Raw genomic sequence first — 27,609 nt, 5'->3', positions numbered from 1 at the left:
AAGTGAAGTCGCTCAGTCGTGCCCGACTCTTAGCGACCCCATGGACTGCAGCCCACCAGGCTCTTCCGTCCATGGGATTTTCCAGGCAAGAGTACTGGAGTGGGGTGCCATTGTATAGTTGCTTTCTAATGTATTGGTTTCTGCTGTGCAGTGAAATAAATCAACTGTATGTGTATATATGTATCCTCTCTTGGACCTCTCTCCTGCCCGCCCCCACCCCCCATCCCACCCGTCTAGGTCACCGCAGAGCACGGAGCTGAGCTGTAGTGCCTTATTTTAAATTGTTGATAATTTATTTTGCTTTACTAGATGGATCTTGGCAAACTTAATTTTATAACCTTTTGTTGCAAATTAAACTATTTTAAATTCAGTAGAGAAATGCTGTTTGAAAGAACACCTGTAGTCAATCTTTTTGCAAATCAAATATCAGTCCCTTATGTATTATTTTAGTGATGTAGTATTTTCACATACTATAGAAATGCTGGTTCCCCTCTTGCAGTTTTTATAAAAGAGGCAAAGCCCAGATTTTAAATGCAAACACTGCATAAAGATATTGCTCATACATAGTAACACAGTAAACATAATCATAAGATACTGATCTTCATTATTATAATGAAGATTTTCCCATTTTAATATTTATTGCATTTTTTTTCTACCAAACCTTTTCTACCAAAATGGATCTGAGGCAACTATTGAATACATCACAAGTGCCACCTAGTGCTTTCTTTGAAAATAACATTTTTGTATCTTCAGAAACTAGACCGAGAAACAAGATGTCAAAGTCCCATACTCCCAGGGCAGAACCTGTTTAAATAGCTCTGCTTCCTAAAAAAAGAATGTTTTTAGCCAAAAAGCAATTTGAAAGAAGAATTTGGTAGTAAGTTTGACTGTAGTCAGATCTTCCAATGCTGATTGATTTTATTTCTATATAGGTACTGTGGTGTTGGAAAAGACTCTTGAGAGACCCTTGGACTGCAAGGAGATCCAACCAGTCCATTCTGAAGGAGATCAGCCCTGGGATTTCTTTGGAAGGAATGATGCTAAAGCTGAAACTCCAGTACTTTGGCCACCTCATGTAAAGAGTTGACTCATTGGAAAAGACTGATGCTGGAAGGGATTGGGGGCAGGAGGAGAAGGGGACGACAGAGGATGAGATGGCTGGATGGCATCACTGACTCGATGGACGTGAGTCTGAGTGAACTCCAGGAGTTGGTGATGGACAGGGAGGCCTGGCGTGCTGTGATTCATGGGGTTGCAAAGAGTCAGACATGACTGAGCGACTGAACTGAACTGAAATGAGGTACAGATTTCCCCTCTGTCTGAAAGCAGAGTGTTCCTGCTTTTGTATGCAGAAATGAAACCTTTTTATGCAGAAATGACGTAAAGCAAAGAAGCAATTGCCTGAGGACACATCTTGCTAAAGGATGCACAGAGTAAATTGAGGTATCTGATGTGGAGTCGCTGAGTGTATGTAATTCCCTGGCAGGGAGGCTGGTGGTGCCACTCCACTTGTGTGTGCTACTTCTATAGTGGCTTGCTGCAAACCATGCGCTGAACGCTGTTTTCACTTTTTTGCCTTGTTTCGGAAAACTGAGAATCTTTTTTCAGATTTTTTTTAATTAGTGAAAACAAGTACTGATGTAGGTCTTTCGTAAAGATGAAGTAGCATAGGGCAAACTTTGGAAAAGCAGGGGACACCTGAATAGATGGAGTTAAGTAAAGGATACTAAAGGAAGGGAAAACGAAGGCATTTCCATACAGAAGTAACAGCCAACATTTTCAAAAGTACTTCTTCCCAGCTCCCAATAGGAGCTGATAATCTCTTGGAAGCTCTACTTCTACCATCATTTATGCCCCAAGTCACTCCTCTTCCCCACTGTCTTTAAAGGCACTGATCTGTTGTTACCATCATTGTCTCACCACCGCCACCACCCATAGTCATAATCACAAGCATCATCTGAGTAACTCTTGTCGTAGGACCCAGTGCTGCTGTCAAGGGAACAAACACAGGTTTTAGCTGCTACAATCAAGGCACTTAATGTCAACTGGGAAAGAGGAATAGAAGAAAGAGAAAGACAGAGAAGAGAAATATAAGTGTAACAGTAAAACAGCAATACTTTTAAAACCCATCACCGTTTGTCCAGTTCACAGAACGGAAATCACTGGAACCATCCCCGCCCTTTACATTCCTGGTGCCAGAGTTTTGTAGCCCTCATCGGAAATGACTTTCCTCCTCTATTGTCTGTTTATTCCTCTGCCTCATGCCTGGAAAATTGCAACAGACTTATCCTTTGGCTTTCTGTTTCTGCCCCTGCCGGGCTAACATCACAGTAGTGCTGCCTTTAGCTTTTCATTCTCTTCCCCAATAACTAGAATGGCTTTCTGTGCTTATCAGTCTATGGACACAAATCTCTAAGCCCAGAGTAGAAGAATGCCTTCCATAATTTACATGAACTTTATCCATTCAATCTGATAGGCCACCATATCCCCAACACTAAAATTTTTATCCTCAAAGGGCAGTTCTCTTTTAACTTTGAAACCCAGTGCCACACCATGCTTTCATTTCCTTTTTAAAATTGTGTGGGTTCCCGCCTGTCCCCACCAGTATTTCTACTTTTTTTTTCTTTTGTCTTTTGGGCTCTTTGCCTAGTTTCAGCTTTTCCCAGTTCTTTCGGTTCAGTTCAGTCGCTCAGTTGTGTCCGACTCTTTGTGACCCCTTGGACTGCAGCATGCCAGGCCTCCCTGTCCATCACCAACTCCTGGAGTTTACTCAAACTCATGTCCATCGAGTTGGTGATGCCAACCAGCCATCTCATCCTTTGTCGTCGTCCCCTTCTCCTCCTGCCTTCAATCTTTCCCAGCACCAGGGTCTTTTCAAATAAGTCAGTTCTTCGCATCAGATAGCCAAAGTATTGGAGTTTCAGCTTCAACATTAGTCCTTCCAAAGAACATTCAGGACTGATTTCCTTTAAGATGGACTGGTTGGATCTCCTTGCAGTCCAAGAGACTCTCAAGAGTCTTCTCTAATACCACAGTTCAAAAGCATCAATTCTTCAGTGTTCAGCTTTCTTTATAGTCCAACTCTCACATCCATTTATGATTACTGGAAAAACCATAGCTTTAACTAGATGGACCTTTGTTGGCAAAGTAATGTCTCTGCTTTTTAATATACTGTCTAGATTGGTCATCACTTTTCTTCCAAGGAGTAAGTGTCTTTAATTTCATGGCTGCAGTCACCATCTGCAGTGATTTTGAAGCCCCCAAAATAAAGTCTGTCACTGTTTCCATTGTTTGCCCATCTATTTGCCATGAAGTAATGGGACTGGATGCCATGATCTTAGTTTTCTGAATGTTGAGTTTTAAGCAAACTTTTTCACTCTCCTCTTTCACCTTCAACAAGAGGCTCTTCAGTTCTTCTTTGTTTTCTGCCATAAGGGTGGTGTCATCTGCATATCTGAGGTTGATATTTCTCCTGGCAATCTTGATTCCAGCTTGTGCTTCATCCAGCCCAGCGTTTCTCACAATGTACTCTGCATGTATGTTAAATAAGCAGGGTGACAATATATGGCCTTGACGTACTCCTTTACCTATTTGGAACCAGTCTCTTGTTCCATGTCCAGTTCTAACAGTTGCTTCTTGTCCTGCATACAGATTTCTCAAGAGACAGGTCATGTCGTCTGGTATTCCCATCTCTTTCAGAATTTTCCACAGTTTGTTGTGGTCCACACAGTCAAAGGCTCTGGTGTAGTCAATAAAGCAGAAGTTGATGTTTTTCTGGAACTCTCTTGCTTTTTCAATGATGTTGGCAATTTGATCTCTGGTTCCTCGGCCTTTTCTAAAACCAGCTTGAACATCTGGAAGTTCACAGTTCATGTACTGTTGAAGCCTGGCTTGGAGAATTTTGAGCATTACTTTACTAGCATGTGAGATGAGTGCAATTGTGCAGTAGTTTGAGCATTCTTTGGCATTGCCTTTCTTTGGGATTGGAATGAAAACTGACCTTTTCCAGTCCTGTGGCCACTGCTGAGTTTTCCAAATTTGCTGGCATACTGAATGTAGCACTCTCACAGCATCATCTTTTAGGATTTGAAATAGTTCAGCTGGAATTCTATCACCTCCACTAGCTTTGTCCGTAGTGATGCTTCCTAAGGCCCACTTGACTTTGCATTCCAGGATGTCTGGCTCTGGGTTGGTGATCACACCATTGTGATTATCTGGGCCATGAAGATCTTTTTTGTATAGTTCTTCTTATTGTGCCCATCTTTGCATGAAATGTTCCCTTGGTATCTCTAATTTTCTTGAAGAGATCTCTCATCTTTCCTATTCTATTGGCTTCCTCTATTTCTTTGCATTGATTACTGAGGAAGGCTTTCTTATCTTTCTTTGCTATTCTTTGGAACTCTGCATTCAATTGGGTATATCTTTCCTTTCCTACTTTCCTTTTGCTTCTCTTCTTTTTTCAGCTATTTGTAAGGCCTCCTCAGGACAACCATTTTGCTTTTTTGCATTTCTTTTCCTGGGGATGGTCTTGATCCCTGCCTCCTGTACAATGTCATGAACCTCTGTCCATAGTTCTTCAGACACTCTGTCTATCAGATCTAATCCCTTGAATCTATTTGTCACTTCCACTATATAATTGTAAGGGATTTGATTCAGGTCATACCTGAATGGTCTAGTGGTTTTCCCTACTTTCTTCAATTTAAGTCTGAATTGGGCAATAGGGAGTTCATGATCTGAGCCACAGTCAGCTCCTGGTCTTGTTTTTGTTGACTGTATAGAGCTTCTCCATCTTTGGCTCAAAGAATATAATCAATCTGATTTCGGTATTGACCATCTGGTGACGTCCATGTGTAGAGTCTTCTCTTGTGTTGTTGGAAGAGGGTGTTTGCTATGACCAGTGCGTTCTCTTGGCAAAACTCTATTAGCCTTTGCCCTGCTTCATTCATTCTTTCGTTATATTATTATTCCATCACTTATTACCATTCCCCTCCTCCATCCCTCTCTTTTTTCCCCTACTGCCCTCCTCCTGGGCATTACATTCTCCTCCTATCTCTCCTGGTTGCTCTTTCATCTTGCTGGACAGCAAATCATATGAGAACTTCCCTTTCCTGCTCTTTGGATTTATTTTGCTGTTTCCTAGGTCTCTGATATTCCTCTTTTTTTCTTCCTTCTTTTGCTGCAAAATATTTTCAAGCAATTTCCCCAAAATGAGCATTTAAGAGATAAATATTCCAAGTCTGTGCAGCTTGAAAGTGTCTTCTACTTTTACACTTAATTGTGTTTGTCTGGATACAACATTCTAGCTTATAATTATGTCGCCAAAGAACTTGGGAGCTTTTCCTCATTGTGCATTAGTACCTTGTTTCTGATAAGAAGTAAAATGTCAGTCTGACTCTTGTTCTTCTGTAGTGTGGAAGATGAATTGCTTATGGTTTCACTATTTTCAAGTCAAATCCTAACAATCAATTTTCCCATTTTAAACCTGAGCCCCAACAGGTCTGTGTTCTTTTAATGCTAACTTATGATATTTCAGAGATTGACTTTGAAAATATAGAACTTCATCATTCAACAAAAAAAATCTAGTAAAGAGATGAAAAAGATGTTTCTTTTCTACTGCAGCTACAAAGGGAGAGACATTCTTGCTCATCTTAAAATTTGGTTAAAGGATTTGATGAAGTTAGGTGTTACATGTGAACTCTCATAAGGACACCAGTCTTGTTTCCTACGTAAAGTCTTGCACATCTATTTGTAACTGCTACCAGTTCATCATGTTCTCTCTAATATAAATCTGTCACTGGAATTATTATTTGAACAAAGGGCTCTTGTAGATGCTAGAGATTTTAGAAATTATTGCCATGTCATGTGAACATAACCTTCAGTGACCCCTGTCTTGTTAAGGCTTGTTAGGATAGTTTTATCTGTTGTCCTGGTGATAATGCTGTAGTTAACAACTATGTTCCCAAGTGGTCTAAACATTACCAGAGGAGGTTCCTTGGCTCCCTCTTCTTCCTGTTCACATAATGGACAACTAAGTCAGCTTTTCGAGAGCCCCTCACATGACAGAGAGTTTAAGTCTTGTCTATGATTCCACATGGTTGTATATTCAGTTGCTTCAGCACCATAGAACACAGCAACGATTTCTCAAACCAAGAACTGGTTTAATAAGATATTTTACTCTTTAGTCTAATACCAAAACGTATTATTCAATGTGCCATTCAAAACATATCTCTTTTTCAGTGTTATTTGCAACATATTTGTATCATTTCAGTGTCTCTTGGGAGTTTTTGGAGGGGAGAGGAAATTGAACAAGAATATTAAAAAGCAAAGTGGCAGTTCCTTTAATTTAAAAAAATGTTACTCCCTGACCTCAGATACACATCAAGGTGCAGGAAAACAATGTCCTATAATAATATTCCAAATACTGTAAAAATCTTCCTACCAAAACCAAAAGTATTCTCTATATTACTGTAATATTAAATCTTTACTACATCTATTATTCTATAAAGTAATCAGTTCTAGGACATAGAACAATAGAAAAAAAATTACATTGTGGAAAAGAAACTTTCCTTAGATCCATGTGAATCTCCAACCATCACTGAAATTGATCAGATAGATAACAGATGAGCAGAACAGAATAGGGTGCAAAAATAGGCTCACGTATAGAAGATTATTTGATTTATCACAGAAGTGCCAATCAAATTCATGGGGAAAGGAACGACTTTTTAATATATGGTACTAGGAGAAGGAAATGGCAACCCACTCCAGTATTCTTGCCTGGAGAATCCCAGGGACGGGGGAGCCTGGTGGGCTGCTGTCTACGGGGTCGCAGAGTCAGACACGACTGAAGCAACGTAGCAGCAGCAATTAGTTCAAAGGATGAGCTTCCCAGGTGGTGCAGTAGTAAAGAATCCGCCTGCCAATACAGGAGACACAAGAGATGTGGGTTCATTCTCTGAATCAGGAAGATCCCCTGGAGTGGGAAATGTCAACCTCTTGCCTGGAAAATTCCATGGAAACACGCTGCAGTCCATGGGGTAACAAAGAGTCAGACATGTCTGAGCAATTGAGCAGGCACGCACTGGTTCAAAGGATATTTGCATTTTAAAATTGGGTAAACAGTAGCAAATTATTCACCAGAAAGCTAACAGTAATTTATGCTCTCACCAACATGCTTAAGAGTGCTTCATGACCTACTCAATGTTCAAGGATATTTCAAAGGATGGATATTCTGTTTACTGAGCACAAAGTACTCTTTCTGTGTGTGTATATAATGCAATTCATTCATTATTCAAGCAACAAGTATTTACTGGATGCCTCATATATGCTAGGTACTGCTCTAGGCCCTGGGGATTTGGCTGAAGGCAAAATACTTACTGTCTTAGAACTTACATTCTTGTAGGGGAAGACATAACAAACAGATATAAATATACAATTTTATAGCATTCTATCTAAGTTGTATGAGAGGAAAACCCAACAGATAAGAGCTTAGAGAGATGAGGGGTAAGAGCTCTAGTTCATAAAGGAGAATCAGGGAAGGACTCTCTGCAGAGGTGAGGAGGAGGCCAAGCAAAGTTTAAGGGGAACGTGTGTGTGTTCAGGCAGAAGTTCTGAGAGTAGAAGGGCCCTAAATCAGAAAAATGCTTGGTGTGGGAGAGACTCCAAGAGAGACTAATGTGGCTGGAGAATGTATGCAAGATACAGAGGTAGGCTGGGACTGGTTCATACGGACCTTGTTGGCTATAGCAAGACATTTAGATTTTATTCCAGTGTAATGGGAAGCCATTGAAGGGTCTTCAGCGCTGCTGTGGCATAAGCTGATTAATATTTACAGAAGATAATTTTGATTGTTGTCAGGAAATGAATGGGAGGGGAAGGAAAGGGAGCAAAATGATCTTTAGTTGTGGCCAGAGGGACAGTAACTTGGACTAGGTGGGAGCCAGGAAAGTGTGGAAATGTGACCCAAATTGGGACCTAGCTGGATGTTGTAACAGTTAGGGCTAGCTGATGGTTTGGATATTGGGGTGGGGTGGGACCAGGGGCAGAGAGAAGTCAAGGATGACTCCTTGCTTTGGGATCTAAACAACTGGGTCAGTGGTAGCGTCACCGACTGAGAGAGAGATGATTGATGAGGGAGACAGTAGGGGGCATTGGAAGAACTTTGGTGTGCACGAGTGGAATAGCCCAACATGCATCGACAGATGAAAAGATAAACAAAGTGTAATAATCCGTACAGTGAACTATTATTCAGCTATGAAAAGAAACGCCATACCGATACATGCTACAACATGGCTGAAGCTAGAAAACATTATGCTAAGTGAAAAGAAGCCAGACACAAAAGGCTACATATTGTATGTTTCCATGTGTGTGAAATATCCAGAATAAGCAAATCTATAGAGTCAGAAAATAGATTGGTATTTGGCAGGGGCTCGCTAAGAGTTCGGTACGACTGAGCGACTTCACTTTCACTTTTCACTTTCATGCATTGGAGAAGGAAATGGCAACCCACTCCAGTATTCTTGTCTGTAGAATCCCAGGGACAGAGGAGCCTTGTGGGCTGCCGTCTATGGGGTCTCACAGAGTCGGACACGACTGAAGCGACTTAGCAGCAGCAGCAGCAGGGTGGGAGGAAGAACTCGAGAGTGACAGGTTAATGGAGGTTTCCATTTGGGGCGATGAAAAAATTCTGGAGCTAGACAATAGAGGTAGTTGTACAACATTGTTAATAAACCGCTGCTGCTGCTGCTAAGTCGCTACAGTCTTATCCGACACTGTGCGACCCCATAGATGGCAGCCCACCAGGCTCCCCTGTCCCTGGGATTCTCCAGGCAAGAACACTGAAGTGGGTTGCCATTTCCTTCCCCAATGCATGAAAGTGAAAAGTGAAAGTGAAATCACTCAGTCGTGTCCGACTCCTAGCGACCCCATGGACTGCAGCCCACCAGGCCCCTCCATCCATGGGATTTTCCAGGCAAGAGTACTGGAGTGGGTTGCCATTGCCTTTTCCAGTCAATATACTAAATGTCATGAAATTTTATACTTTAAAATGGTTACAGCAGTAAATGATATGTTGTTTGTATTTTAGCACAATAAAAAAAAATCTGAGACAACACAAATTTTAGGGGAGTTTTTGTATGTAGGGAAATTTTTTGTATGTAGGGAAAATTTTTGTATGTAGGGAAACTCAAGCATTCAGTTTGGGACATGTTAAATTTGGGATGCCTGTTACATATTCAAGTAAAGCTGGATTCAGGAATCCAGAGCTCAGGGGAAAGTTTAGGACTAGAGAAGTAAATCTGGGAGTCATTAGCATAGGGATGACACTTAAAGACTGAGAACTGGGTGAGATCACCTAGGAAAGTTGTGTAAAGAGAGAAAAAAGAAGAAACTGAGCCTGGACTACCTTGCTAATGGTCGGGAATAGGAGGAGGACCAGCCAAGCAGCTGTGGGCATGCTGGCTCCTCAAAGCAGTAGGAGAGTTAGGACAACATGGCATCTCTGGAGCTCGGGTAGAAAGCACTTTGGGGAGAGGGGGCATCAAGTGTCGATTACTGTTGAGAGATGGAGTAAGATGAAGACAGCTGGCTTTTGTGTGATGGAAGTCCCTGGGACCTTTACAAGGGTGTAGTTTGTGAGGAAATGAACTGACAACACAGAGTCAGCCAGGCTCTCCTGTCCCACTCTCTCATGGCCTCATACCTTGTGTCTGTAAACAATAATATCACTGACCTTGGTGGCCCTGTGCCTGTGTGCCCACTTGGCCATGGACCACATTGGTCTGATTTAGTGTATCAGTAGTCTTTGAAGACTCCCTGTTGCTGCTGCGCCTGCCCAGAGAGGATAAATATGTCTGCAGTCCCCACAGCTCCTCAAGTCTTTTTCCAACTTCCCTGGTCACGCCTTATCTGCCCAGGGTTTAGTGAACAGTGTGAGCAGCAAGGCATAGTTCCAAGTGGTTATATGCATTACTCAAATGCACCAGCTTAAAATATTTTTTTTGTTTGGTTTATGAATTTCTCAAAGAGATGTATTAAAGTTTTCTAACATCAATATAGATTGATCAATTTGTATTTCTTTTTCTAAAAACTGTTTAGTATTTATTTATTTGGCTGCACTGGGTCTTCATTGCTGCATGAGGGTGTTCTCTAGTTGTGGAGTGAGGGGCTGCTCTTTGGTTGTGGTGCACAGGCTTCTCGCTGTAGTGGCCTCTCTCGCTGCGGCCGTGGGCTCTCCCAGGCTCCAGTGGTGGTAGCACACGAGCTTAGTTGCCCCGTGGAATGTAGAATCCTCCCAGACCAGGGATGGAACCAGTGTCCCCTGCATTGCAAGGCAGATTCTTAACCGCTGGACCACCAGGGAAGGAAGCCCTAATCTCATATTTCTAAGGCCTTCTGCTTGTAGAATTTAATAATTCTGTATTAAGAGAATAAGTGTTTTGACTCTCATGTCTTGTTAGTGAATTGTGATTTTTATCATCTGGAAATAGCCATCTTTCTTTTTAATTGTAATGACATATAGCTGGATTTTTTAAAATCCAGATCAAAACTTGGTTTTTTAATATGGGAACTTAACTCATTCACATTTTGTATTACTAATATATTTAAATATACTCATATTATCTTGGCTTATGTTTTCTATTCAGTTTTTTTTTTTCTGTTTCTTCTTGCTGTCTTTTATTAGACTGATCAAGTTTTCTCATGGTTATACATGTTCTAGTCAAGTTTTACTGTTGGTTTTGACTCAGTTTTTTTTCTATTTTGTCTCACAGTGTCTGTTTCTTTGGACTATCTTTTGACATTGTTGTTTTTTTCTGAGTGCATTTCTGAGTACTGTAATTATTTTAGAGATAGTATGATTGTGGCAAAACTTCTGAATCCTTGTATGTTAAAAATGTCTCCAATTTTGCTCTCATATTTGATTGTAAGTTTGCCTTTATAGATTTCTAGGTATGAAATCATTTTCTTTCAGAATTTAGCACCCAAGATTGCTGATGAGAAGTCTGATGCTAATCTGCCTCTTCTCTGATTATAAGTAACAGAAACTGGCTCTGGCTAATTTGTGTAAAAAACATTTTATTGGCAGGTTATTGGGCAGCTCACAGAATTACCTTGAAGGCCGAAAATCAAGCTTGGAAAACCAGCAGGATGCAAGGGGACCACAAACAAGGATACTCTGTCGGAACAGTCTGGTTAGGTCATTGCTGCCAGTCTTTGTGGTCACTCCAAATTCAGGTCCTGGATGGAACAGTTAACACTCCAATTGCCAAACCAGAAAGCAGAGTTATCTGCCAGGCACCCAGTAAACACATGTGAGAGGCAGAAAAATGCCCGGAAAGATGTCCATAGCTTAATGCCTGGAACTTATAAACATGTTCCTTTAAATGGCAAAGAGACTTTGCAAATATGATTAAGTTAGACAATTTGAGAAAAGGTGATTAGCCTGTATTATCCAGGTGGGCCCAATTACATGATTCCTTAAAAGCAGAGAAGCTCTCCCAGCTGTGATCAGAGGGAGACGTGACTAACACAGAGGGGTCAGAGAGACGCAGTGTTACTGTCTTTGAGGATGGGGGAAGGGGGCCATGAGCTAAGGTATGTGGTGGCTGTTGGTAGCTGGAAAACGCAAAAACCAAAGTCTCCCCTAATGTCCAGAAAGGAATGCTGGCACCTTGAGTTTAGTCCTGGACTTTTAATCTACAGAACAGTAAAGTGCTAAATTTGTGCTGTTTGAAGCCACGGTGGAAGATTGTTATGGCCACAATAGAAAACCGGTACACCACACATTTGCACTGTTTCTCTGTTTTGATGCTAGAGCAATGGAAGGCCTCACTCTGGGGGCCGGCTGTGAACACTGTGAGCCTTGAGGAGCTACTTTGTCGTCTAACACTTCCTCCTGTCTTCTTGCATCCCATCACTCTCTGATGTCCCTCTGATGTTTTCTTTCTGCTAGTTTAGGGGCAGGGGAAGGCCAATGGACCCCATGTTCTGAATACAGTTCTTTAATAAGGTACCCTGTTGGTTGATTCAGAGCTGCCTTCTGTATTATTGTAAATGTCCCTCCGAGTGTGGAACTCGACTTGCTCTTTCCATTGTTTTAATCATTTATTTGGTTTTTCAGCAGCCAGTTTGGGGATGTGATTTTTCTTCACTCTTCCAATGTTGTTAAATTTTATCTTTCAAATATTTCAAGTTTTTCTGATAATAGTGCCTTTTCCTGTTTAACAGTGCTATGTGAATTTCTTCTTTAAAAACGCTTTGCACCTGTCATTGTAAGAAACTGGGGTGGAAGGGAACGTGATCTTATGTGTTCAATTCACCATCTTGATCCAATTGATGCCGATTACTTAGGCTGATTACTCTGAACCTGGGGCTCAGGCAGAATCTGAAGGACTAGAAAGTTCCCTGAAGGGTGGGCCATGTGGTCAAGTCTCAGCAGGGAGGCACAGGAGGAAGCCAGTGGAACACAGGGTTTAGGAGGACCCAGGTGATGTTCAGGTAAGCCCCCTAACAGGAAAAGACAGAACAGACCTGAGTTCAAACCCCAATTTTGCCCCTTTCCAACCAGGTAGACTTAGGCAAGTTTCACCTCTAAGAGCTTCCGTTTTTTCGTTTTAAAATGGGGTTAACACCATCTATCAGACAAGGTTGCTCTAAGAATTAAATGAGAAAATATTGGCAATGTGCTTATCATAGGCTTGGCAATATTGGGTATTTACTGAATGCCTTTACATGGATTAATCTTGTTTAATCCCAACTTTTAAACCTATTACACAGATCAGGAAACTGAGGAATAGGGAATTTAAGTAAGCCGGAATAGGGAATTTAAGTAAGCCGCTTAAGGCTGTAATCATAAAGTGGCAGAGGAGGGATTTTGAACCTGGGCAGTCTGGCTGTCACGTCTGCACACCCACATCATGCTGCAGATTACCCTATTGGGCTGAGTGCTCTCCTTTGCCTTTCAAAATTTCCTGTGTGGTTTTGGTGGAGGGAGCCAGATTGATTTTAGGAACAAGAAAAGGATTGAGTCAGCAAGAGAGGATTAAGTGGCCCCAGTAGCAGGCAAGCTGAAGCTGGTGGATCTTGTAGGTTATTGTTTAGTATCCAAGTTTGTTGGCTAATTTGCTTTTATCATGCACTTATTTTGTGGAGTTAACGCTTGCATAACAGTAACGTGTACATATCTTAAAGGCACAGCTCAATGAATTTTCACGTGTTTACCTGAGTATTTACTATCTGGATCAAGCCAAAGAATGTTTCTAGCCCCCTTGAAGGCTCCCTTGGGCCCCCTCCCAATTGGTACCTGGCCAAAGGTAACTATTGTACTAACCACTATCATTTTGGGTCGGTTTTTAGTCCATTTTTGGACTTTGTATAATCGAATATAGGGTTTGTGTTCTGTCATGTCTGGCCTCTTTCACTCATCTTATTTATTTATTTTGATGAATCAGATGCTATGAATCTGTGAGCAGATGAGCACATTCCATGAGCAGGTAGTTAAGGTCTCTGAGTGTGACCCCAAGGGCTCTGTATACAGTATAGCCTTTTGTGCATCTCAGTAGCTAGCTCTGGGGGATGGGAAAGAAAAGGGAAACTTGCCCAGGCAGGGCCACCATTCGCTCCTAAAGGCTCTCAAGGTGCCCTGAGCTCGAGGGCGGATGTTCTAGGTATACTGTGTGTGTGAAGTGAATGTTAGTTCCGTTTTTCTTTCTGGGATTCCCCTTTGAGGTGGGACAGCTGCCTGAGTTCGGTTGAGGGTAGAGCGTCCTTTGCCTTTTTGCAGCTGTGGTGGTGCAGTGGAAAACTGACTTGCTCTACACACTTGGGTGCAAGTCATGTCCATGCCTGACTCCAGCCTCTGGGAACCCATTTTCTCAGGGTAGGGGCACAGCTGTCTTCCCTGTGAAACACTGCCTTCCATGTCCTCCCTCTTGAGGATAATTCCAGCTTCTTTTCTGGAAGAGCCAAGAATTCTCAACCATAAAGAAGCTCTTAAAGTTCTTACACCTAAAGCATGAGAGAGTCCTGAGCTTTGGAATAAAAAGCTAGGTTTCCTTCCAGAGAGGAAAGGAAGGGGAAAATCTTATTTTCCTTCTATCCAGTAAGTCTCCAACAGAGGTGGGAACAGGGTATAAGTGACTACGTCAGTAACTCCTGTCCCACAGTGCTGGGTTCCAGATCTGCTCTCCGTGAACCACGGGGGAAACCGGGCAAAATCACACTTGAATTATCTCTGCCCCAGGTTTTCCAGCTACAAAATGATGGTGATACCAACCTTGCAAAAATGTTTTCATTGGTAAATGAAACTAGCTATTTGTAAAGCTCCATATTTAGAGTCCTAGTAAATGTATTATTATTTTTTTTCTACAGGAGGAATCACCTGCTTGCATGGAAGTAGGAATAGCTGAATTGGGTGGCCTGGACTGCAGAGAAGCGAAGCACTTTGTCAGGCAGGTGGGAAGCAGGCTGGGGCTTCTCTGTCTCCTTTATGTTTCTGAGCAGGTAAGTGGCATGACTCAGAAGGTACTGGGAGGTACTATGTGCTCTCAACATAGTACCCAAACCTGACCAATAATAGAATTTCATGGAGAGTTTAAAAACATTCCTACCTCAGTTACTTACTTTCTTTAGCCACTACTCTGGTTAAGGATCTGATTCAGTAGGGCTTCAGGACATGGGGGGAAAAAATCCTAGGTGATTCTGATGACCAGTAAGGTTTAGAGACTTGTTCTAGAATATATTCCTGCCCCAAAGTCCGATGGTTTGAAACATTTCCATATTATCTGAGAGGCGGGGTATAAAATTAGAACTGGGGGTGTCCTAAGTCATCTGAACCACCGTGAAGGAATAACTTTTATGGAACTGTCTAGATTACATGAACCTTATATCATATACATTGTAAAGCCTGCGTCTTGATTTCTGTGACAAAATTTTCATCAAGGTAGCAGAGAAGGCAGTGGCACCCTACTCCAGTACTCTTGCCTGGAAAATCCCATGGATGGAGGAGCCTAGTAGGCTGCAGTCCATGGGGTCACTAAAAGTCGGATATGACTGAGCGACTTCCCTTTCACTTTTCACTTTCACGCATTGGAGAAGGAAATGGCAACCCACTTCAGTGTTCTTGCCTGGAGAATCCCAGGGACGGGGGAGCCTGGTGGGCTGCTGTCTATGGGGTTGCACAGAGTCGGACATGACTGAAGTGACAGCAGCAGCAGAGGAGCAAAGCTCACCGGTACCTTGTTCAAGTAATTGTACCATGCTCGGTCCCAAGCACTAACCAAATTATTCCTTTAACTGGGAATCATTATTACATTAAAGTAAATCAGAATGATCAGGCATGCCTTTCTCTTCTTCGTAGCCCCTCCTTAGCTTCTGTTATTGAAGGCATATTAATAACTACCTCTCTAGGATGCAACCTCTGAGCATTCTGATGAGAAAGAACATGAGATGATGGGCCCTTAGGACTGTGAGCTGAGAATGTCCATTAGAATCCTAACAGATTAAGTCAGCACGTGGAGAGAATGGAAATTAGAATTCTGATGGGAGATGGCTTGAGGGGATCAACCAAATCTAAGATTCTAGTAGTGCTTTATTACATGTTACTGTAATTGGAACCTTAATTTTGCAATTTATAATTGAGTTTGGGAGTACTGAAAATTTAGAGAGAGGGAAGAGATGAGAAAGGCTTGGGGAAGCCAGAGGATGTGAGCACAATACAAGCCCAGGTGGGAGATGAAGAGTGATGGAGTCAGAGAGTAAAAAGGTTGTTAAGGTAGAACAATACCCAGGTAACAATTGTCTCCTTCAGCCCTTTATGGTCCTTGCTGGACAATTCCCACCCCAACTTTTCCCTGCCTCTGGTTACTATTTCACCCTGGTAAAAGGGAGAACTAAACTAGTTTCTTGAGGTAGTCTCAAGATGACTTAAGTAGAAGTCTAGGAGATGGCTTAGATTATAGCTGAGAAAATACCTAAATGTATCAGATCACAGCTTTGTCCTGTATTACTTAGATGGTTTACTGGGGGCCGAGCTCATGGAACTTTTGCAAACAATCTGGAGCTTAGAGGGTGTCTTCATCACTCATTTTTGAGAATTTGAATCCTGTCTGTGCTGTTTATTGTGTGCATGTTGCATTTTTTTTTTTTTTTTTTGAATTGAGTTTCTGTTGGAGCAAAACTGGCTGATTGCTGTGAAGAGGTTTAATTTTTGGTTTTGCTGCACTTAGAGAAAGCAAATGAAACCTAACAATTAAGTTTCTTGGTTCTGTGTGCACTAGATTTATATTATACCTTCTCAGAATGAAGAGGCTTTACTGCTAGGGAATAAGTGACTATAAATCCTCCTAGCTTGTCATTTCCCCAACTTTAACCTCCACCCTTACTCCCACTGGGTTATTTTGAGGCATTTGAAGTAAATCTCAGATGTCATTTTATTTCTGTGGTAAGTATTTTAGCATGTGTCTCTAAAAGATATGCATTCTTTTTAAAAACATAGCTTCAGTTTGGATTAAGTGACTAGCAAAGTAAAGAGGTGTACTTGCAAAACAAAACATAGCCACAATACTTTAATAGTACTCAAAAATATTGATAAAAATTCCTTAATATGATCAAATATCTAATCAGGTTTAAATTCCCTCCATTTTTGGATTTTGCTGATTAGTTCACTGAGATGTTGCTTAACAAATTCCTTTATTCCCTGTACATCCTGTAAGCTGAATATTAGCTCTAGAAGTTTAATCTGACTTGGCTTGGCTTTTTTGGCAAGACACTTTGTAGGTTATATAATATAATTCCAAGCTTACGTAATTTCATTGGAAAGCATATGATTGTAGCAGGCATTGACTAGAAAATTGTTCATTTTTGACTGCCCCTCAACTTAACTATCAAGCTATATGCACCTTAGACATACCTCATATACATATCCTCTCCTTTGTACTATTTTAACTGATTAGGAAATGGTTACTCAGTTGTAAGCTCATCTCACAGAAGGTTCCATTAACCTCAATATATGTAAGGAAGCATTTTCTCAATTCCCACCTGTGGTGATATTGCTGGTTGTCTGTTCAACTACCACCCGTCTCACCTGTCTAATGCACTGACAGAGCCTGCTTCCTGTTAAAAAGTCTGGCCACTTTTTCCAAAGTGCCTGGTTTCTGGGAAACTCTTTCCTTCTTTATGAGGATTCTTGTCATCTTTGGTGTTTTACATGAAGTGTGAGGTTGTTATTTGGTGTTCAGTGGCCATCTTCTGACCATAGGGAGTAAGCTTAAGGATTAACACCAATGTGTCCAGGATGATGGGATGGAAATGTGGGATGAGTCCAGACGCTCAGTAAGTCATGGAGCCACTGGATTAGACAACCTTGCAAATGCCATGCCTCCAGACTTCTTATGTGAGATTATTTTAAAAGGTGTATTTAAACCACTTTCAGTTGATCATTTGCAGCTATAAATAACACACCAGGTATATTCAAATAAATTTCTTTTGTGTTTCTGTTCACTATTTAAAGCCCTGATATAGGGGGGGAAACCCCTATAAACTTTTATCTTGAGTCAAAGTCTTTGTTAAGCACACTACTAGAGCTAACATGATGATACAGATAGCACAAATCATTGAATCATCAAAATTAACTTGTTTTGATGTCATATTTTAAATCAAATCAGTTTTTGATTAGATACAAATTGAAAAAGCACACAGCATCTTAAAAGTAGAGATAGAGGCCTAAACCTTCTGTGTTGGTGATAAGAATTGGAGTTGAAATATTTTCCCGTCTCGTCCTCAAAGCACATAACCAAGAGTTGACTTTGAGTGTTGGCAACAAAGGGAAACTTCTCCTGTTACATTTTGCTGGACATAATATCCATATTAAGTAGGAGAACTGGAATGTCTGAATCTACTCCTTTGCAAGAAGACAATTCCCAGTGTTCAAATTGAATGCACAAAGTTATCGGGCAGTGATGAGGATTTAATTTTTTTAAAAGGTATGATGTTTGAAATCTAAGGAGCAGCTATAGAACTGAAAAAAGCAAAGGATAGCTGATGATCTGTCCTGTGCTTGTTCCCAGTTCTATTTTTTTTTTTTAATTGATAAATAACATGATGCTCCTGCTTGTATTTTGCATTCCCAGACTGTTGGAAGCAAAGTTTTATTGTTTTTCGGTCAGTTGTAGATTGCACCTTTGTCCTTGCAAACAAGGTGATGACAGTGAGTGGTTCCATGAAACCCTTGGTAACAAACCTCCTTTGTGCTGTGTGAAGAAGCCCTGGCTAATAAGTGGATGACATCAGCAGGCTTCCCACCCATTCCTATGGATCCTTCAGAGTACAGAGACTCATTGTTGATGACTTTCACCCTGAACAGCTGCCGGTCTCACTGGCTTCATTCACTGTGAAGATGGTGATCATACCTCCCAGAATTCAAATAATCATGTTTTCAGACCATGTGTCAGGCCATCTGCCCTTGGGTCTGTTTAGGAAAATATGATCACCTTAATTATGGCACAACCCCTTCCAACTTCTCTGCCTACTTGGAGGTTTTCCTCACACGTCTCATTGTTTTGGACATGTCTCAGGTGGTGTCCCTTCTCCTTTGCTAAATAAGCAGAATTACCTATGTTTTCAGTGGAAACATCTTCCCATAGGGATCCTGCCTAGAAGGCATTTCAACATGGTCAATACTTATATACAGTAAGGCAGAGCCTACCTCCCTAGGAAAAACTACCTGATCAGAATTCTGAGTAATTTAAATGTCCATTAGCACAATAAAATTCAAAGCCTTTAAAATTGCATAACGTGATGCATTTAAGTAGTTGAGCGTAGCTTATCTTGGAAAAGTCACTGAAAGGAAGAAGGCAGGGTCAGTGTTCAGCTTTGGAGATAGGTAAGAGCAAAGAGCAACATTTGAGCCCACTGGGGGCAGGCTCGCTGTGTACAAGTGGTGGATCAGGCAGCAGGCTTGCTGTTTGTCTGACACTGTGGCTTGGAGACGGAGAAGGCAATGGCACCCCACTCCAGTACTCTTGCCTGGAAAATCCCATGGGCAGAGGAACCTGGTAGGCTGCAGTCCATGGGGTCGCTAAGAGTTGGACATGACTGAGTGACTTCACTTTCACTTTTCACTTTCATGCATTGGAGAAGGAAATGGCAACCCACTCCAGTGTTCTTGCCTGGAGAATCCCAGGGACGGGAAGCCTGGTGGGCTGCTGTCTATGGGGTCGCACAGAGTTGGACATGACTAAAGTGACTTAGCAGCAGCAGCAGTGGCTTGGAGAACGTACCAGAATCTCTGCTATCTTTGGTGTCCTTAGTGCAGTGAGCCAGGCACATGAAAGGCACTCAGGAGATACTTGCCAAACTGCATTGACACGTAACTTTTACTTGAATCTACTGTTTGCTACCCCAGATAAATGCACTTGCAACCATCTTTCTGGTTCAGAGTCTCAGAGCTGGTCTGAAATGCCATAAAGAATGTTTGTGCTTAAGGATAGTTTTTCATGGAGGTAGGACTTTGATCTTCTGAAAATTTTTTAATCTGATTATGTAGCCAGAATATTAGAAATAAAGTTTAGAAGAGGACAGACAGTTCTTGGATATAAGATTGTTAATGGCTTGGGACAGGTGAATAGATATATTTATCTGCTTCTGTGAGCCTTACCCCTTTTTATAACTACAAGGTATTTTATAGACACATTTTTCTATTCAGTAGTCAAGCTGTAAACGGACTGAATCTTGATAGTTGTGTCTTTAAAAAGGGGGGGAAAGAGAAAAGAGAAGCACTGCCATCATTATCCTAATGGAAATGTCTTTTGTCTTTGGAAGCACAGGCCCAAAGCTGTGGACCATCACTGGGCCTTCACTCCACTTTCAACCCATCCCGTCTATGGGCTTCCTGTAGGTCTGTCCCTCATATGTAACTCTGGTGCTCTGAGAGGAAACTCTACCTATTGTTTCCTTAACCGAATCCCATGTTTTTTTGGTTTTTTGTTTTTTCATAGAATTGTAGGTGCTCAGTAACTTTGGGTAACTTGTTGGGTACGTAAAACAACAAGTGGTGTTTAGCAGTATTGTTGAGTGGTGTAGCTTTTCCTTCATACTCACAAGTTCCCTGGGCCCAGAATCAAATCTCCCCCACCTAGGTGTCTCAGCATACATATGGACACACCAAGTGTTTATGTCTGAGTAGGCAGAGCATGGACGCGTTCACGAACACCAGGGGAGACTGTGGTGTTAACCGTCCCCCCCGTCACCAGTGTAGCCTGCTGAGCAACAGAAATGTTCTCCCAGGTCCTTTCAAGATCTCACAGGTTCATGGTAATAGGTGGGAAAGGACCAGAGAGATTTTTAAGCCAAACTCTTCCTTCTATTGGAAAAGCCCCTGATGCTGGAAAAGATTGAAGGCAAAAGAAGGGGATGGCAGAGATTGAGAGGGTTGGATGGCCTCACCGACTCAGCAGACATCAGTCTGAGCAAACTGTGGGGGATAATGGAGGACAGAGGAACCAGGCGTGCTGTGGTCCACAGGGCCGCAAAGAGTCAGACACAACTTAGAGACCGAACAACAACTTCATTGTGTAAGTGAAAAAAACTGGGTCTGGAGAGGTGGAGCAACTTATGCAAGAATCATATATAGCTAGTCTTTGGCAAAACCAGGAAGAATCTGAGTCTCCTTGAAAGTCATTTTTCTTCCAGAAATATTTTAAAGCTTTATGTTAAAGATCCTCATTTTATGGCTATATATATGCCATCAAATAGTTATAATCAATTACTCCTCAAGGAAACTCTAAAAGCTTTTAGCTAATTATTTCCCATTTGACACATTTCAGGATGTCAAATAGTTCTTACATCAAGATAAAATACATGACAAGTTGAAAAGAAGAGCCATAAAAAGATAGAAAACTTTAAAGGAGTTATCCAAAAAACTGGTAACATGACTCCAATCCTTTGGGTACATTCAAGGTAAAAGGATGGGCCTCTGAGGAGGGCTTAATAAATAGTTCCCATCTTCCTCACCCGGATTCTGAACCAATTGAGAAACAGGAAAGTAGCGGATAGAGGTCAAAATATCACCTTTGTTACTGAAAGAAGCTGAGTGGAAAGCCAAACTTAGCGTAGCAGCCAAGTGGGCTGTTAACGGAACCGATTCAGGACCACCTTCTGGGCAGAACCAGTAATGCCTGAGGGCAGGACCACTTCTAAGAGGAAGAAGGGCCAGGCTAAGCTTTCCAGTGAGTGAATAGTGTTGGAAAGTGGTGCCAGGAAGATTCCAGGATGTTACAGCTGGTGCTGGACTCAGCTATTCCCCATAACTAAAAGGGGGTTGCAGACGGGGAGGGAAAATACGTGATGAGGTTTCTCTGGAGGAAGATAATCTGAAAGCCCCTCCCACTCCAAAGTTGCTTTTTCCTGGAAAAGGCTTCTTTCAGAGAGCTTTACATACGCCTCGTGCAGCTTGGAGGGTGCTGGTGGTTGGGGTTTGGCTCCCGCTTGTAAACTAAAAAGGAAAGAATTCTCGCACTGGGAACAAAGGAGAAGTGGCTGGACTGGGTGGGCCAGTGTTGGCAGAGAGAAAGAGAAGTAGGAGGAGCGAGGCGGGTGGTGGGGGTGAAGAGAGGGAGGGAGAGAGACAGGAAACTTTGTTACTGTCCAATAGGGCCACCTAGAGGGGCTCTCAGGCTTTTGAAGGGATAAGCTGGAGTTTTGACCCAGAGCTAAGGAAGTTTTAGCTGATCTAGGAGAGGGCAATGGCACCCCACTCCAGTACTCTTGCCTGGAAACTCCCATGGATGGAGGAGCCTGGAAGGCTGCAGTCCAAGGGGGCGATAAGGGTCGGACACGACTGAGCGACTTCACTTTCACTTTCATACATTGGAGAAGGCAATGGCAACCCACTTCAGTGTTCTTGCCTGGAGAATCCCAGGATGAGGGAGCCTGGTGGGCTGCCGTCTCTGGGGTTGCGCAGAGTCAGACATGACTGAAGCGACTTAGCAACAGGGAAGCTCAGGTGAGAAAAGGATGGTGGGTATCTGAAGCTCCCCTTGAGAGCTCCCCACACCAAAAAGAGGCAATTTTCAATACACTGCTGCTGCTGCTAAGTTGCTTCAGTCGTGTCCAACTCTGTGTGGACTCCATAGACGACAGCCCACCAGGCTCCCCCGTCCTTGGGATTCTCCAGGCAAGAACACTGGAGTGGGTTCAATACACTAGCTTAGCCCAAAAATAGAAAAGCTAGTCAATTAAGAACCCTCACCCCACCCTCCTTTACTTCTTCCTTCTCCTGCTTTGACCTTAGAACAACCATATTTACTGAAATGGGGCAGATAATTGGAAAGAGTAGGTAGAATAAAGGAAAAGATGGATTGCCCCTGTCCCTGGCTTCTGGACTGCATGATGCCCCAGAGAATAAAGGGAAAAGTTTTGCTTTTAAATCTGATTCCAGGATTTGATTATTACACAGGATTGGTTCTTCTCACTTATGAATTGAGACTGTCGGAGACTTTAAGTGGCTGTGGGACTTGTTACCTGGGAGTGATTTAAAACCAGTCCTAGCATAGGGTTATGGAGGTTTTCATCCAGCGGCAGGGAAAGAACATTCCTTCACTGGAAAATTTTAAAAGTGACGGTGGAAATAAGAAAGTTGCTTTCTCATTTGAGAAGATTAGTTTCTCCTTCAAATCGAACAGCCTGTTGACTTTATTTTGTTGGGTTTTATTTCTCTTGCCCACCAGCATGGGATTGTTTGTGGTGTCTCTACATTTATTAAGGACTTCCCTGGTGGCTCAGACGGTAAAGTGTCTGAATGCAATGCTGGAAACCTAGGTTCGATACCTGGGTAAAGGCAATGGCAACCCACTCTAGTATTCTTGCCTGGAAAATGCCATGGACGGAGGAGCCTGGTGGGCTACAGTCCATGGGGTCGCTAAGAGTCAGAAACGACTGAGCGACTTCACTTTCCTTTCCTACATTTATTAAACATGCTGCCTAAGCCAGAATTTGGGACACTGAGCACACTGGAGACTCCAGCCAACCAAGGGCCCCATCCTACTGATGGCACGTGCTGCGTCTTCCCCAGGTGGCAGGGCACATGCACGGCAACGTGGGGCTACTTCTCTAAAGAGTTATAAACTCAAGCAGGAAAATGATCAATGCGTTTTAGTCAGGAACAGTGGTCCTTCCATGCTCTCTTCTCTTCAGAGCACTCTGCCAGCAAATAGCACTGCTAATTAAATCTGTTGGTGAGTAAACTTAAGGAAATATGTTAAATGGCTCCCTCCAGTCCTGCCCAAACCTGGAAGAGGAGGCCAGCTTGAGTTTTTACCACCATCTCCCAACACCCTGTGTTATTTGATCAGAATAGTTTCCCTCTAAGATATTAATGATTCCTAGGGTTGCTTTAAAAAGTTTCTTTATTATACATGAAGTGATTGAAAACTGCCAATCATGAATCTGGCAATCCCCTCTCATGAGCTTAAAGACTGTTCTGATTACGATAATTACATTTTTATGAATATCCTACCTAGACAGTAACAATTTTACTGTGTCAGACTACACCACACAAAGATACATCAATTTCATCTACAATGAAAAATAGATTCTAATAGCTCAGTTATATTTATATGATAGTCAAACATCAAGATGCAATGTAAGTACTTCAACTGAAAGAATTCTGATCATTATTTAACCTTGGGATGGTGATTAAGGGTGAAGGCTTGTCAGCTTTCATGAATTATTTTTTTCATGATTTTTTGCTGTTTTGATTTGATTTTTAAAACTCTGTAATTTAACACTTATTAACATTTGGATTCTACCCCTACCCTCCATGATATGTGGACAAGGCAATAGCAATAAAAGATTAATAGATGTGATTGATGGTCAGAGGATTAGGTAATTGTAAGACATAATTATGTTTCAGGAACAATAGTGCCATGCCAACTGGTTTTCTTCTTGCCTAAGTTTCTTCAACCATGATGCAAATAATGGACACAGTGTTCAGGTTTGATGCTATGAATACATATTATTTTAATGTAAGGAAAAAACTGTTCCATTAGTACAGATAGTCAACAGTGCTGGTCGAAGTGTACTCTGAGAACCAGTAGCATCAAGGCTCACCTAGAAGCCTTGTGGTGTCTCTACATTTATTAAGGATTTCCTTGGTGGGAAGGAGAAATGTAAATTCTCCTGCCCCAGATTTGTTGAGTCAGAATCTTTGGCAGTGGGGCGCAGGACTCCGTCTTAACAAGCTCTCCAGGTGATTCTCTGAGGTTTAAGAACTGCTGCTTTAGCATCTTGTAGCTGTTTCCTTTGACTACAGTGAAACACTGCCGGGTATGGACGGGTAATCCTAGCAGCACTGAAAGTGTTCCCTGTTAACTGTGGCCATGTCCGTTCCAGGGGAACTTAAGTGGACAAGCTCTTTTGGTCAAATCCCTCTTAAGTGGGCTTTTTCTTCTCTTCGAATCCCCAGACCTCACAAACCATAGGTTCTTCCCATTACCACTCGTTGGTTCATCCTCCCTGGTAGAGGTATGTTTGTGATCCCTTTCTAATGTCAAAAGCTCTCCGCCACCCTGAACCTCTGCTGATCCTTTCCCTTTGTTAGAACCTTTTCCCTACGGTCATCTTGAGTTGCTTAAAAAATTTAACATCCAACATGATGCTCTTTATATTTCTTATGGCAGCAGCTGCACTATATATTTTGATAGCACTATTAGTCAAAACTATTTACCAGAACGCACCAGAAAATGCTATGTGGAAAGGCTGCACATTGCAAGCACACTTAATTCAAGAAAACACAGAAGAACATATTTAGTATGAACGCTGATGCAAATTCACCAGGACTGTGCAGGGATGTCAGTAACAGTTTTTCTTTGACTGAGAGATTAAGGAAATGTATTACAGAGTTTGGTAATAGATGACAAAAGGGGAGGGAGGAAGGGAAAGAGTTTGAGAGAATTTTGTAATAAAAAAGTATTTCCAAGACTAATAGTATTCTAATGAATCAACATGCGTGGGGCAGTGTTAAATGGAGTAAATGAGTATGACAAAAGTGAATGGCATCTTATGATTTAATCTTCATATTACTTTATAAAAATATTCTTATATATATACGAGTATATGCTTTTAAAGACCCAAATCTAAATCCTGAATGTGCATCAGAATGACCTTGAAGCTTGTCAGAATTACAAATTTCCATGCTTGCTATGGCAGCATAAATACTAAAATTCAAGCCTACAGAGGAAATTAGCATAGCCCCTGTGTAAGGATGACGTGAAGATTCATGAAGCATTCCATATTTTTAAAAAATTTTCTGGGTTCCAAGAGACTTCTATTTTGGTATCTTGGAGTCCAGGAGTTTTTATGTAAAAACCACTCTGCTGCTGCTAAGTCGCTTCAGTTGTGTCCGACTCTGTGCGACCCCATAGACGGCCTCCTACCAGGCTCCCCCGTCCCTGGGATTCTCCAGGCAAGAACACTGGAGTGGGGTGCCATTTCCTTCTCCAATGAATGAAAGGGAAAAGTGAAAGTGAAGTTGCTCTGTCGTGTCCGACTCTTAGTGACCTCATGGACTGCAGCCTACCAGGCTCCTCCGTCCATGGGATTTTCCAGGCAAGAGTACTGGAGTGGGGTGCCACTGCCTTCTCTGAAAAACCACTCTAGGTGATTCTAGTGCAGGTGGTCCTTAACTTTCATTTTGAGCAACACTGCAAATCTCACTCAGAAAGAGGGAAACCTTTTGATTTGTGATCGTGAGGCAATAAGGCTCAACCAGTGTCACAGTATCTTTGGATCCCCGTGAAGCATTAAGTCACGCTCTTGACTAGCACATGCTTTCTGTCTAGTTCTGGAGTTATTTGTGCACTTGCCTCCACCCCCAAAAGACTATAAGCTCCCCGAGACACAGGAATTATGTGGTATACTGACGTTTGTGTCTTCAGCTAGACTCACACCCTGCCTTCTCCTTATTGAGAAGATGTTCAATAATATTTGTCAAATGAATGAAGACACTAAGGGTTAAAACTCAATTCAATGAGTGTGATTGATACAGATCCTTTCACCCCCAGCTTTTGAGACCTTAGAGTCAGGTTTCTATCTGTGTCTCAGCTGTGCATTTGTTATGTGGGAGGTCAGTTTCTTCTTCCTTCATAGGGCTGCTTTGGGGTAAAATGATGTAATGTATATGAAAATCTTTGAAATTGCAGAGCCACTTGTTTCAGGTTTTTAGAGTATGACTGTCTATTTTTCCCTCTAACTTCATTTTTCCTATGAATGAGTGCAACTTACATGACTGAGGCAAAGAACACAGCATTCACTTCTGGCAATTATGGGAAAGCGAATCCTATTATTTGAAATTTGAAAGAACCACCTGGCTTTTCCAACTTCAATACTAAAAATTGTAATATAAATAAAATAACTACCTCACAAATAATGGGGAATACAAAGGAAGGGAAATACACGGGGGAGCAAATGAGCTATTCATACTGATATTTGATTCTGAGACCGGACTTTCAGATATCTGTGTGTAATGAAGTGACCTCTGAACTTTAGTGGCTCCCCTAAGATCACCTTAAAAGGTAACAGTTGTCCGATAAGATAAGCTGAAAAGTACAAGTATGTAACATCCCTTTCAAAACCTTAAGGTAGAGATTATGATTACTCCTCAAGCTATAAAGAGCCAAAGAGTTGAAAGAAACTAGGTCACTTACAAGAGGTGATGTGCCCTGGGTGGTAAATGCTGGTCCAGGTCTGAAGCAGTTCATAGCCCAAAGAGGAAAACAAGGACAAGGAGTTTTCCATGAGATTACATGTATTCAGTTGAGCCTATGTTGTCTTTTATGTGTGTATATATTTATTATTTTACTTAAAAAAATTGAAGCATGTTTGATTTACAATATTTTATTAGTTTCAGGTGTACGGCAGTGATTCGGTATATTTCTGACTGTAGTCCATTATAGGTTATTACTAGATGATGGCCGAAATTCCCTGTGTCATACACTACATTCTTATTAGCTGTTTTATACATAGTAGTTTGTATCTGGTAACCCATACCCCTAATCTGTCCCTTTCCCCTTACCTCTCCCCTTTGGTAACCACAAGTTTGTTTTCTGTATCTGTGAGTCTGTTTCTGATTTGTATATATATTCATTTGTATTAGTTTTTAGACTCTACATATAAGTGATAATCTTATAGAATATGTTTTTGTATGTCTTTTCCCACTAAGTATAGGAGTTTCCAGGTCCATCCACATTGCTGCAAATGGCAAAATTTCATGCTTTTTTATGGCTGAGTAGTTTGGCAATGGCAACCCACTCCAGTACTCATGCCTGGAAAATCGCATGGACGAGGAGCCTGGTAGGCTGCAGTCCATGGGGTCACTAAGAGTCAGACATGACTGAGCGACTTCACTTTCACTTTTCACTTTCATGCATTGGAGAAGGAAATGGCACCCCACTCCAGTGTTCTTGCCTGGAGAATCCCAGGACGGGGGATCCTGGTGGGCTGCTGTCTATGGGGTCGCACAGAGTCGGACATGACGGAAGCAACTTAGCAGTAGCAGCAGTATTCCATTGTGTGTGTGTATGTATCACATCTTCTTAATCCAGTCATCTGTTGATGGACTCT

The 27,609-nt window shown here is 41.8% G+C and overlaps 1 long non-coding RNA gene and 1 other non-coding gene across 2 annotated transcripts in view; both read left to right on the top strand.

Moving 5' to 3' along the window:
* The window catches only part of LOC107132241 (uncharacterized), an 89,720-nt gene that overhangs the window by 27,736 nt on the left and 34,375 nt on the right, over positions 1 to 27,609 (top strand). The window contains exon 3 of the long non-coding RNA XR_009491532.1: positions 14,365 to 14,496. This is a non-coding gene — a long non-coding RNA (uncharacterized lncRNA). The remainder of the gene's footprint in view (positions 1 to 14,364; positions 14,497 to 27,609) is intronic.
* LOC112443613 (U6 spliceosomal RNA) lies at positions 25,182 to 25,287 on the top strand. The gene has a single exon (XR_003032017.1). It is a non-coding gene; the product is annotated as a U6 spliceosomal RNA (small nuclear RNA).

Source organism: Bos taurus, chromosome 2, assembly GCF_002263795.3.
Source record: "Bos taurus isolate L1 Dominette 01449 registration number 42190680 breed Hereford chromosome 2, ARS-UCD2.0, whole genome shotgun sequence".
NCBI classification, from domain to species: Eukaryota; Metazoa; Chordata; class Mammalia; order Artiodactyla; family Bovidae; genus Bos; species Bos taurus.
The sequence above is the reverse complement of the archived record's forward strand: the minus strand, read 5'-3'. Positions and strand labels throughout refer to the sequence as shown.